Source organism: Lissotriton vulgaris, chromosome 1_1 (assembly GCF_964263255.1).
Source record: "Lissotriton vulgaris chromosome 1_1, aLisVul1.2, whole genome shotgun sequence".
Classification (NCBI taxonomy): domain Eukaryota; kingdom Metazoa; phylum Chordata; class Amphibia; order Caudata; family Salamandridae; genus Lissotriton; species Lissotriton vulgaris.
This window is the reverse complement of record NC_141685.1, coordinates 585789036-585801182: the sequence shown is the minus strand read 5'-3', so window position 1 is coordinate 585801182 and position 12147 is coordinate 585789036. Positions and strand designations below refer to the sequence as shown.

The window sequence follows — 12147 nt, the reverse complement described above, 5'->3', positions numbered from 1 at the left end:
TCTTTCCCAAGTTTGTTACTGCCTTTCACATTGGGCAAACCATCACTTTGGCCTCCTTTTTTCCTCCTCTGCATCCTTCGAAAGAGGAAGAGAAGCTCCACCATCTGGACCCAAAACGTGCGCTTTCTTTTTATCTGGATCGCACCAAACCGTTCTGGGTGGAAGACTAGCTCTTTGTTGGCTACATGGGTGCCAAGAAAGGTTGGGTCGTTTTGTGTAACACCAGGGCGACTGCAGCCACTACTGCTTTGGGATGAGGAGTTCCTCTTAATGACCTCTGTCGGGCAGCTACGTGGGTATCGCTGCACAAGTTTACGAGACCCTACTGCCTCGACAGCCAAGTCGGTAGAGACTGCTTCTTTGGCTGTTCTGTTCGCCAGTTCTTTCTGGTGTAAACTTGGTTTGCAGACCTACCTCCGGGGTTGGTATTACTGGGGTATCTATTCTAAGGTAAGGAATCGTTAACTGTTTCTTTCAGATGCACAAGATACTTAGCTTTGGTAACTATATATCTGTAAAACATAGGTTAGTTATAGATTTCTATAGATTTCTTCCCGCCCGACCCATCCTCCCCGTTCTGCGAACTGATTTCTAGGGTTAAGGATGTCCTTTCAGGGCCCTAGTTTTGTGCACCAGTGGTCAGTGTCTTGCATGACTCTGCGTTTCTGACGCGGAAAGTAGTGTACAGAATTGAAGTCTGCGCGCCAGGGGGGTGTCTAAGTAGCTACTACGACGTCATCCTGGCAACACGACGCGCAGAGGTACTGCTGACGAAAACTTTCAAGGTCCAGTCTGACGCCTGGGGGTAATTCTAAGGGAAGAATTCTATAACTAACCTATGTTTCTTACAGATATATTGTTACCGAAGATAAGTAACTTGTGCGTCACTAGTTGGTCTCGGTAGCTGCCACACATTCGACCAGTATTGTTAGTGTGGAACATGAATACAATATGTGCTTCGAACTGCAGTTTAAAGCCCCACCTCTTTAGCACTGGTCATTCACAAGTAAACTAGCTTTTGCATAGCAACCAGTGTGCAGTACCAGTTATATAAAATCTTAAAATATGCAAACTTGAGCTTTGCGCCTCTGATCCCTAGCGTGGAAATGCAACAACGCTCTTTTGTGTAGTTTTGAAGCAAGTGTTTATTCTTAAACCCGTAGTTCTACAGTCTCCAATCAAAGCTTCATAATCAGCATGTTGTATATAGCTGAATCCACTACTTCACTGAACCCACCATTGGCTGAAAGAGAATTGGAGATGAAGAAGACAAAAAGAACTGAGCTAAACTTATTCTTACGACTGAAAGTTGTGGCTACTTACACTCCTGGGATGTCCTCCATCCTTTTAACCCCGATGGAAAACATGGCAGGCCAAAAAAATGTACCTTTGATTGGAAAGCCAGCATTGTACCAAATGGTGGGCTTTTTCATGTGTCTACACTCCACACTAGTTTGGGCAGCAGCCCGAGAAGATCCAACACGGCCCTCAGTTTGTCAGTGGCTCGTCATGTAAGTCTTTCACAATACATCAAGACTAGTTATTCCCCAAGATAAAAGCATTGAATCACTGTCCAAATCGATGTGCCTGGTAGACCTGACATATAAGTCAGTTGTTTAAATGTGCGCTAGGTAATAAAAGCCTGTGTCTGCTAAGTTTGGCACTTTTGAAGTAGTAGAGGTGTTCTGATGTTGGAAGGCTAGCATTTGCCAAAAATGCTCTAATCTATCTGTCCTCTATTTGTGTATATGGGAACCAGGAGGTGAAGCAAGCTGAGCTAAGTTGTAAAGTGGTGCCACAATCATCTTGACATTCTACCTTGCCTTACAGTTGCTAAGAGACGTATCTGGCATAATTATTTGTGTATCACAATTGGGAGGTGGAGGCTAGCAAATTGTCAGAGGCCATGTTAAGTAGACCTCTGTTGACCAATACCTAGCAGGTGTATTAGGTTTGAGGAATGCCATGTGAAATTGAAACCGTCCATCACAACTCTCGTGGTCCTCCTGGAAAGAGATGGGACAAGACTCGTGTCCCAATTAATCCTATAGAATGTAATGGTTAAGAACTGGTAATGAGTTATCGAGTTGGGGAGCTGAAGTTTGGGATTGATAATAACAAGGTTATCAGCATTTAGTAAAATCATGGAACACCGGGTTACTGTCCACACCCCTTAAAAAGTATTTGCTTTTGTCAAATAGTTTCTGGTAAAGGCTCCAGAGCAAGTAGGATCAATAGCTGGGAGAAAAGAAAGCCCGGTCTTACCAAAGTGAAGGCATCGGAGAGGAACCTTCGCAGTAGATTCATGGACTGGTATGTAGTCACTTTACCTTGGCAATAAAACCGTGGCTGAGCCTGTCCCACCGACAATCTGAAGTGAGAGCCCCACTTGACAGTCGAATGCCTTCTACATGTTGAAGGAGATGGCCAGTTCCTTGATATAAACTGCCCCCTTTTTGTTACTCAGTGTGTTATTCAGAAGGCAATGAGGCAAGTTACGTACCCAGCGCCTTGAGACCCTCACGGGTGAGTAACGCGCTATATAAACCCCCCTGCTTGATTGTTTTGTTGTAATTTCAGTTCACCTGTTTATTCAAACAGTCCCTATACCCGTCTCGGCCCGCCCCGTAGTAAAGCTGTTTGATGCATACTATGCGATTTAGATGCATACTTGGAGGCACTGTATCCAGATGTTAGCTCTGAACCCTGTGTAGCGCAGGTGGTCCGTAGCCCAAACAGCCCCAGCTGCTGTTGAATCAGTTGGCGAACTAGGTTGTCTGCTGTGGTGGCGAGTCAATGCCAGGAGCCGAACGATCAACGGCCCGCAGGTCCACCAGGACAGCATCCAAGTTGATCGCTATAGGGCATTTGCGTAGTCCTAAACTGTCTTCCCTTTGCAAGGTGACACTTTCCGCCTAAGCCCAAGTCATAAGAGGCTGTGTCCAAACCGCAAACATCAGCGCCTCCCGTGCTTTGTATCGACGAGTGCGGAGGCGTTTGGCTGGTATTAGCCCTACATCAAAGAAGTGAGATCTGACCTTATTTTTCTTCGTCCGTTGATAAGAGACAGAGGATGCATACCACCCAGGTGTTTAGCTTCAAGTATTTCGTGCAGGTGGACAGCTGGGCAGTGTCCCTCTGCGAGGAATGCTGGAGGCGCTGGCACCCCCAAAGCATGTGCAGGAGGTCGGCATCTACCAGGTAATGGGGGCAGGCAGTGTCCGTTCATTGGAAATATCGTTTTATTTTTGCTGGGGTCACAGATGCCCTGTGCATGATATAGTACTGTATAAGGCGGAATCACGGGAGACATGTCTGGGACCCTGCAGCCAGCATTGCATCCCATACCATGTCGGTGCAGGGACGAGCCAGTTCTTCCTCCCAGCTGCGCTGGAGGGGCGTGGGCTGTGAGCGGTGGGCTGGTATCGGAGTGGAGCGAGTCTGCAAGCCAGGAGACCTGATGTCTGCCTGGTCTAATGTTGCCAGTCCACCTTTGTGACTGTAATTCTTTGAAAATGCCAATCGGGTTTGTTTTCAAAAAAGAAAAAAAAAGAATAAACTTTCAAAGTTCTTCTGCAAAATCTTTTCTCAAATTACTTTATAAATTTTGAATAAACCACGAAAGGGGCCTATTTAGAGTACAGTTAATTGTAATGTCAGGGTGTGGGGGACTCCGTCCAGCATGGTTTGCTAGAGAAACAATTCCTACAGAATGTGAGTCCTACTTTTAGATCACACCGAATCACTTTCTCCCAGTTGACAGATCTTCACGAAATCTGAAATTAAGAACATGCTCTGGAAAGGCCAAGTTTATGCCCATTTGTTTACAGATCTAACGAACTGTGCTAAAGTTATTAGCAAATCGAAAACAAAATTTGCTGTGGAAATCCTAAGCTAATTAGAACCGAGTTGCTATTGTCATTGTCTTATGAGACATATCTACATAGTTCTACATAGTTCTACCAACAATAGGGCCTCATTGCACTAATGAGGTAATGTACTTTCTCGCCCTAATTTTAAAGTACCCGTCAGAGCATATTTAGATTGGTTACCTATTTGTGGTTTTATCCCCGTTCACAATAGGTGCGTTTAAATAACTGATAGGTTGTTGAGCAGTATAGCAGCTGAAGTTCCGCTTACGGTTCCTTCTGGCTTATTTGGTTTAGCCCAGGGCATGAGTGAGGGGGGGGGGTGTACACGGCGTCCACCTACTATTTTCATCACTCACCATGAATCAACAGGCCAACACTGCCACCGCTAGCTGCTTCAACATCCTCCAAGACCTTCAGTGGATCCCCCCTGAGTTAAGGAAGACCGTGACCCAAGCACTCATCACCAGCAGGCTGGACTGTGGAAACGCACTCTATGCCGGCATCAATAAGTCCCTACTCAGCAAACTCCAGACAATACAGAACGCAGCCGCCAGACTCTTCCTCCGCATCCCCTGATACAAACACATCAGTCAACCCCTACAAAGTCTCCACTGGCTCCCTGTGAAGAAAAGAGTCACTATCAAAATCCTCACTTACGCCTGCAAATGCCTACACAACTACTGACCCAAATACCTCAACGACAGAAACAACTTCCACGTACCCAAAAGAAACCGCTGATCTTCCAACCACGCACTGCCTGAAACCCCACGCTTCCACAGAGCCAGAGCAGGCGGAAGATCCTTCTCTCACATTGCAGCCAAGACCTAGAACTAGCTAGCAGCAGTCATCAGACGTGCCCCCTTCCCTGAACACCTTCAGGAAGACCCTCAAGACCTGGCTCTTTGGCTAAACAGATCTGCGGACCCACCTCCGACGCCCCTCAGAGCCTTGAGTCCCTCAAGGGTGAGTAGTGTGCTTACAATTCCCTGACTGATTGATTGGTTGAGTGATTTCACACGTCCCCCCTGCCAAGAAGTTGGGCCCCACAGAAATATTTTGAACTTGTTTCATGTAAGACACCGGGACAAGTTTAGCAGTGGCTGCATGTTGTCTGCTTTCCATTCCCAGCAACAACGTGCAGGCAGCGAGGGGCCTTTTCTTTCCACCTCCAGCTGTGCCAAAGTTAAGGAGCCATTGGGCCTCCTTTTGATCTAGTGTCGGATTGGAGGCGGCCTGGAACATCACACTTAAATGCAAGGGAGAAGAAACAAAAGCTCAGTGTTTGTTATCCATTCGCAGGTGCTTAGGAGATGCATTCTTTTTACTTTGTTCAGTCCCTGTATATATGCACATGCACTGTAAAGGTGTCGGATGGGTTAGTCTCTCAGTATTTACACAAATAATTTAAATAGAAGTGTTTCTGCAGCTGCTGCCTTAACCCCATAAAATATTTTGAAATGCAGACTTTGCAATCAATTAAGTAGAACAGATATACTACCATGCTTTTCCTTGTTGCCAATTTCTTTATGGCAGGGTTTAAAATAAAAAAGTCTTTGTTGAGGCCTAGATTTTGCGTACAGATTGCGCCACTTTTTTGACATAAGCCCAACTCAAAATCTCACCTTTTAAATATCATAAATCACTAAAATGAACTCCTGATACACCTGATCAACATATGCGTGAGATCTTAGTATCTGATATCACTTCTTGTGATGCAACGTAGAATGTCACGTGTCGTGACATTATGTGATGTAATGGCATGTGTTATGATGTCACGTATAAACTGCCTAACTGGGTCAGCTCCCCCCCCCCCCACTTCTTTTTATAGGACTTGTGCCCTGGTTTAGCCAGTATGTTATGTTAACTTGTTAACTACATTTGTTCTCGTTTTTGGGGGGATAATGATACCATTCTACTGTCATATCAGAAAAGTGTTGAGTGGTTGTAAGCAGTTCCGCTCGATGTGTTTGACTGTTGGCAAACCTGAGTGGTGTTTTCTGTTAGCACCGTGATACCTTACTATGGCATACCTCTGCTGGGCTGGAGGTGTGTGCAGTGTACAGGTTGTGTTGGATGTGTGTGCGTTCGTGTTGCTTCTTAGCAGAAACTGTGGCTGGGTCGGCATTGACAGCCAACTACATTGCACAGCTGTACCATGCCGGATATGTGTCATGTGTTCTGTTTTGTGTGGGATGATTGTGCAGTGTTCTGTCTTGTGTGCAGTATATTATAATTGATGATGTCGAGTGCTGTTATGGGCACCTTGACAGTCATTGAGACAGAAACCTGTTGTGCTGGATGTGCATGATCCACTCTGTTCAGAGGTCTGTAGCTCTATCTAGACTAGAGGGACCGTGCAGATGGACGGGGAAGGTCATAGATACAGAAATATGGACCAGACTTTAAGATACAGCACTGAATAAGCGAGAACATATGTGACGGCCCCCTCCCAAGGGAGGAAGGACAGAAGAGAACGTGTCTGGTCTCTGGTGCAGGTCACAAATCACGGCTGTTCAGGAGTGAGAATTGCATGTAATACATTTGTATATATGTGCCATTTCAGTTCACACGCTAACTGGCGCATAGCATAAGTCATAAGCCTCTTTATTAAGACTGTACAGTATGAATAGCTTGAAAATCACCATTAATATTTCACGTGTTCAACGTGTCTCACATCATAGAGGAACACAACTGAGTCCATACGTAATGACCGGGCAGGTTTTATTCAATTTTATCTTACTGCATAGATTTATTCACCTTTGTGCTCTGGTTAGGTGCCACTCCCACTGTTCAAATTTACACTACACTCTGATTTTAGAAAAAATGTCTTGAAATGGGTCACAATGTATGGTGCATTTGTACCAGAATGCGTCCTGTAACGTGTATTCAGTCAGCCCAAAATCTAAGCAATTTGGAAAGGATGTGACCTATTTAGTGTCCCTGGTATATACCATAACCCCGGGGTAAGGTAGGGAACATTTTGTAAATGGCTTAGTCCACGTTTTTCTCATGTAAATGAGGTAGAAGGTGCAAAATTTCTATAAAAACACTAAGGGCCAGATGTACAACCGAATTTTGCGGTTGCAAAGGGGATTTCAGCCCCTTAGCGGCTGCAAAAAATGTCAGGTCAATGTACCAACCCTATTTTGCGAGTCACTAATCAATTAGCGACTCGCAAAATAGGATAAGCGACTCGCTATTAGGAAGGGGTGTGCCAAGGGCGTCCCTTCCTAATAGCGAGTCCAACACCCATGTAAGAATGTTTTGCGACCGTAATTGCGGGTCGCAGAACACTCGCAGTTTACCACCCTTCTCAGAAGGGTGGTAAAGCACTCGCAAACGGGAAGGGGTCCCTTTGTGAATTCATGCACAAATATTTTTTTAAGGCAGGCAGTGGTCCCAGGGACCCCTGCCCTTAAAAAAATAAACTGAAAAGTTTTTTAAGGAAAACAGGCTGCATTTAAAAAAACACATTTTTAAAAAAACTGCTTTATCTAAAAGCAGTCCCAGACATGGAGGTCTGCTGTCCCCAGCCATTACCAATGGGGTTGCTAATTGCGGCAGCCTTATTAATATGCATGCAATTTGCTACCGCATTGGGAATCGCAAACAGTGTCTCAGACACAGTTGTAGGTTGGAATTTGCGACTAGAAAATTGTGAGTCGCAATTTTTGACTCGCAAATTCCAATGGTCGTATATCTGGCCCTAAATTCTACATGTTTTGTCTTTTTCACCAATAAAGTTCAGCTGGCTTCACCTAGCGGAATCGGTCAAGGGAAAGCAGTGGCGGTGCAATGATTTTTTAGAAAAGGCGGAGTTTCCAATCTGTGTGTACCGCTGTTTGTGCATGGATTGTAATTCACCTCCACACTCTGCACTGGGGCACAAGAAGCATAGACCGGAGATTTAAGTAACGGTATTCATTTCTGAGATGCCAGCAACACATTTCATGAACACGGATGTTGTGCGCCGAGTGGCAAAACAAGTTCAGTTCATAGAGAACTTGGATGGTTTCCAAAACCACAATTCACTCTCGGTCCACCTTCCATCTTGTACATGCTTTTCATAAGTGAAACTAAAAAAACAACTACTGAAAGCGTTTAAGGTTGCATTTTATTTCTGTGGTGCCGAATATTAGAGATGGGAGTATGGGTGCTTTTCTCTTCTGAAGCTGCTGTTTTGTTCCTGCCATTTGTCTGCAAAACATGCGATGATCTGAATTTCTTCTGTGCTAGTCAGTCTTGGAGTTGGTGTCGAAGAGATATCCTGGTTCCAGCTGCAACAGCCACAATTCAAAGGGGTTAATTCGAGCGACATAATACATTATAGAAATCAAAGCCATGAAACACAGATTAAGAGGGGGTGGTACCACAAGCTGGGAACAAAAAGTCGGGCCAGATAACAGCAAGGAAAGAGTGGGAAATATTACTTGCAGAATAAGAAAATGCAGGTAACGACCTAAATGCAGTGTGCACTGTTCCTGTGAACGCTAGGTTCCATGCTTAATTCAATTTATGACTTGTTTCTTGAATAATTGCAAGGTATCTTGACTGGCACAACAGATAGACATAATACTTATATTAATAACTTTATTTCCATGAGAGCAAATAATTACCACAAAGATAATATTACCCTTCATGATTTGCGATAAGATATCTATATCTTCTCCCATTATCCAGGAGATGTTCTTAATATTAAATCAACATATTTGAGTAACTCTCTTCTATAATAGGGATACGCCATTGGACATCATGATTAATATGGTACCAACTTACGCAGCAGCTACTGGCACAATAACCACTTCGAATAGCCTGTGTCTATAAAGAAAATTGTGCCACTAGTAATCCCTTATCTGATCTACGATCAATAAAGGACTATGCCTACATTTGGACAGCTTAACAATAACACACCCTTTCTTCTACCTCCATGATTGTCTCTCCAGAAATAAAAGATACATGGAGAGATATATGGACTGTCATTTCGACAAAGAGTCAATCCCACTACATAACTGTGTATTATGATGTATTCCCCGTGAGCACAGTATCCTAGGTGGTAGCGCTGGTCATCCACGTTTAAAAACGCATGCGCGAGTAAATAGTGCGATGTATTGCACATGCGCATATAAAACGAACAGGCGATCACGAAGCACGATCTCGCGCATGCGCAAACAAGCAGTATTGAATCGCTACACATGCGCATTTACAACTTTACAACGCAGGCATAAGAATAGACGGTGACCAGTGTCAGGACCCATCGTTCAGCACAGCTGTGAACAATTAATCAGACTATATATACACGAGCAGTCCTGCCGTTCGGTACCTCCCGGGGTTAGCTCTGCTCCACGAGAAGGTACCGACGGACAGGTGAGTCACTTTGCTCTCGGTAGGGTCTGGTTGCTGAACAGTCCTCTGGCTGCATATTAATAGTTAAATATAGGCTTGCAGGGTTACTCCTCTACATTGAAGCAGAGTGACTCACAGGCTAAAACAGAAGCTAGATTGTAGTGAAACATAGCCTGGCTTATTAGCCAGTATTCTGTCTACCTTCACTATTACTACAAGGTCAAACTAAAAGAGAAACCCTTTTAAACTAGAGTACAGCCTAGATTCATCACAAGGACTAAGCTCACTTTTCCAAACTTAGGATAACTTGGATCCTGTTTATTTAAAACATGCCTTGAATGTATGCACTGACCTCGCGTTTCACGGCCCATGGCGTAAATGTCCCTCCAGACATTAGAGAGTTTAGATTTTTAGAGATATAAAGACAGTGTGGTCAGCAATCAGTACAGTGTCTTTTTTCTTCCCGCAGCGCGGGGCCTCCCTCCTGAGCAACCTGACAGGTAGAGGTGAGGCTGGGTTATCCAACAATTGTGGGTAAGTCCATAATGCTTATAAATAGATATAAGGCAACATTTAAGTGTGACATAGTGACAGAACACTATGCACAGTGAAACATGTGATGTAATTGGTTTGAATTGTTTTGAATTGCCCTTCCTTCATTCTCACTCTCTCCCACAACCACCTCTGCATCTGTTGTTTTTTTCCACAGATATCCAGAGTATGGTCTGACACAAGCAATCGAATTGAGCAGGAATACTGGTGGTGTATCACAAATTACTTTTTTATTTTATTTGTCATATTGCACACAAACTGCAGCAGCATTGTATAAATATCTGGTCCTGAAGAAAGCCGCTGATACTGAAATTAGATCAAGAGGCTGAAACATGTCGACCTATCACTAACAGTGGTTTATATCCATACCACTGTGCTGTTACATTTTAATCCTGTCAGGTAGCACACAGGAATAAAGTTTAATGGTGATCTATCTAGGCAGTTTTAATCTACACCCTTTCTTCATACAGCGCTGCAATATACCTCACTCAACCTTAACAGCACACATATGGGATTACCATCCTACTCCATAGAAAATTCAAAACATCTCTGAGCTCCTTCCTTAAAACCTTGAAGTAGTAGCTCCCTGTGGTGACTAGGTTTTCCCCACTGGTAAGGAGGACCCATATGATGAAGCATGTCACCTTCGGGTGAGTGAGGGGTCTTATCCTTAACGGATGCCTTCCCCTGTGTTATAACACATTTTGAGAGTTGAGAGAAAAACAAGGGCTTTTCTTCATAACATCGCATACACATGTGAGAGACTGTAGGTGTATATAGTGTTTTTTTAGGGTGCATTCATTGTCTGCTGGCATAAGATTAGGCACGCTCCTCCTAACACCCTGAATCACCTTCTATGGTGAGAGTTGCAGCACCGGAGCACATCGCATGCCAAACATTTCCCCCAGCAATCCATCACAAACACTGGGCTGTCCCAGGCCTGGGATATGCCAACCAGTCACGCAGCCTTCAAAAAGCAAGTTTGCAAATCAATTAAAAGCCTCTTACTGGTAGAAGGCAAGGGCAAATTCTCAGACCACAGTCCTGCCCGGATGGCAATCAACGGCTACAGCTCACTCTCTCCTCAAAAATATCCCAGCCTAGGCTATTCAAAGACATCTCATAAAACATTGTATGGGGATTCTCCCTTCAGCTCCGCACCTTCCACCATGGCAGAGGGATCAGTTCTCAAACTGCTGTGAACTATGCGGCTTAGCCACTGAAGACCTGCCGCACTTCTGAATTTGCAACAAACTGAGAAGGGAGAATGGTTCTGACAGCTAAAAACTCAGTTCCACTCAAGAGGGATAGGCAGAGAGAGGCAGTGCTGGCTTGCTTCAACCCAGAGGTTCCACAGCTCAACTGCAGGCTGGTAAAGTTTTGTGAGCTGGTAGAAAAGAAAATGCCAAGAGCTAGCGAACACACTCCACCATCAGAGTTTGTAGTCGCCACGGAAGCAAGCGGCCTTTAAGCCACCATTTACAAACTGGTCTCATAACCACCGCACTTTATATCCCTTGCCCAGGTGCTTAAAACCATAAACACTCAACAGACAGGTCGACAGGAAGTCCACCAATTGTTCTTATGTATGCTCTGCATTTTTGCACTTTCCATTACGCAACCAAGTCAGAACACTGATAAATCGGCGCCCTTACTACGCAACTGCTGCTCAATATGTATTTATTTTAAATGTGGTTTTATGTATTTTATTTCTTTTTTAAAACTTGGTTGCATTGCACAGGTTTTGATTAACTATACAAATAAAAATTACATATTTACTTACTAGTTAAATATGATGGACAATAGTTATTCCTGGAGACAGTAATGGCAGACAAGAAGCCTGGTATCCATTTCTGGCTAGAGCAGCTACTTCAGAGACGCTAACAATATATAGCCTGAGGCCAATATGTGCACCAGCAGGGAACAAAAAAATAGAATGCAAGAGAATGTATGACAATTTTGGGGGAATCGTTTATAGAAAGGGATAGCTCTTATGTAAGGATTTAATATTAATCTGTGGTGTATGTATGCCCCTAAAGAAATACAGGACCAGGCGCATGCCTGCAACAGAAAAAAAAATAAGTGATGTCGCATGAAATAAGCTTTGTTACGAGGGGAATACCATAAGAGAAGGTGAGGGGATATGAGGGGGAAAAGATAATGAGAGAGGTAGACACGTAGAAGAATCTATTTTAACACAGAAGTCACATTGTGGCTATGCAGTGATGCAGAATATATAAAGGCGCCATGAATAAAAAGATTGGGTGATATTTGGGATAATAGATTAAGAGCCATACTCGATGAAAATACAAATGAAACCTAATATTGTTTCATCCCAATAGTGGTGTGCAGAAATAAATATGTTTTTACAGAGTGGGTA

The 12147-nt window shown here is 43.9% G+C and overlaps 1 long non-coding RNA gene across 1 annotated transcript in view; it reads right to left on the bottom strand.

The window, feature by feature from the left end:
• Positions 1 to 8005: 8005 nt before the first annotated feature.
• Positions 8006 to 12147, bottom strand: part of LOC147747511 (uncharacterized) — a 153894-nt gene continuing 149752 nt past the window's right edge. The window contains exon 3 of the long non-coding RNA XR_015299642.1: positions 8006 to 8149. This is a non-coding gene — a long non-coding RNA (uncharacterized LOC147747511). The remainder of the gene's footprint in view (positions 8150 to 12147) is intronic.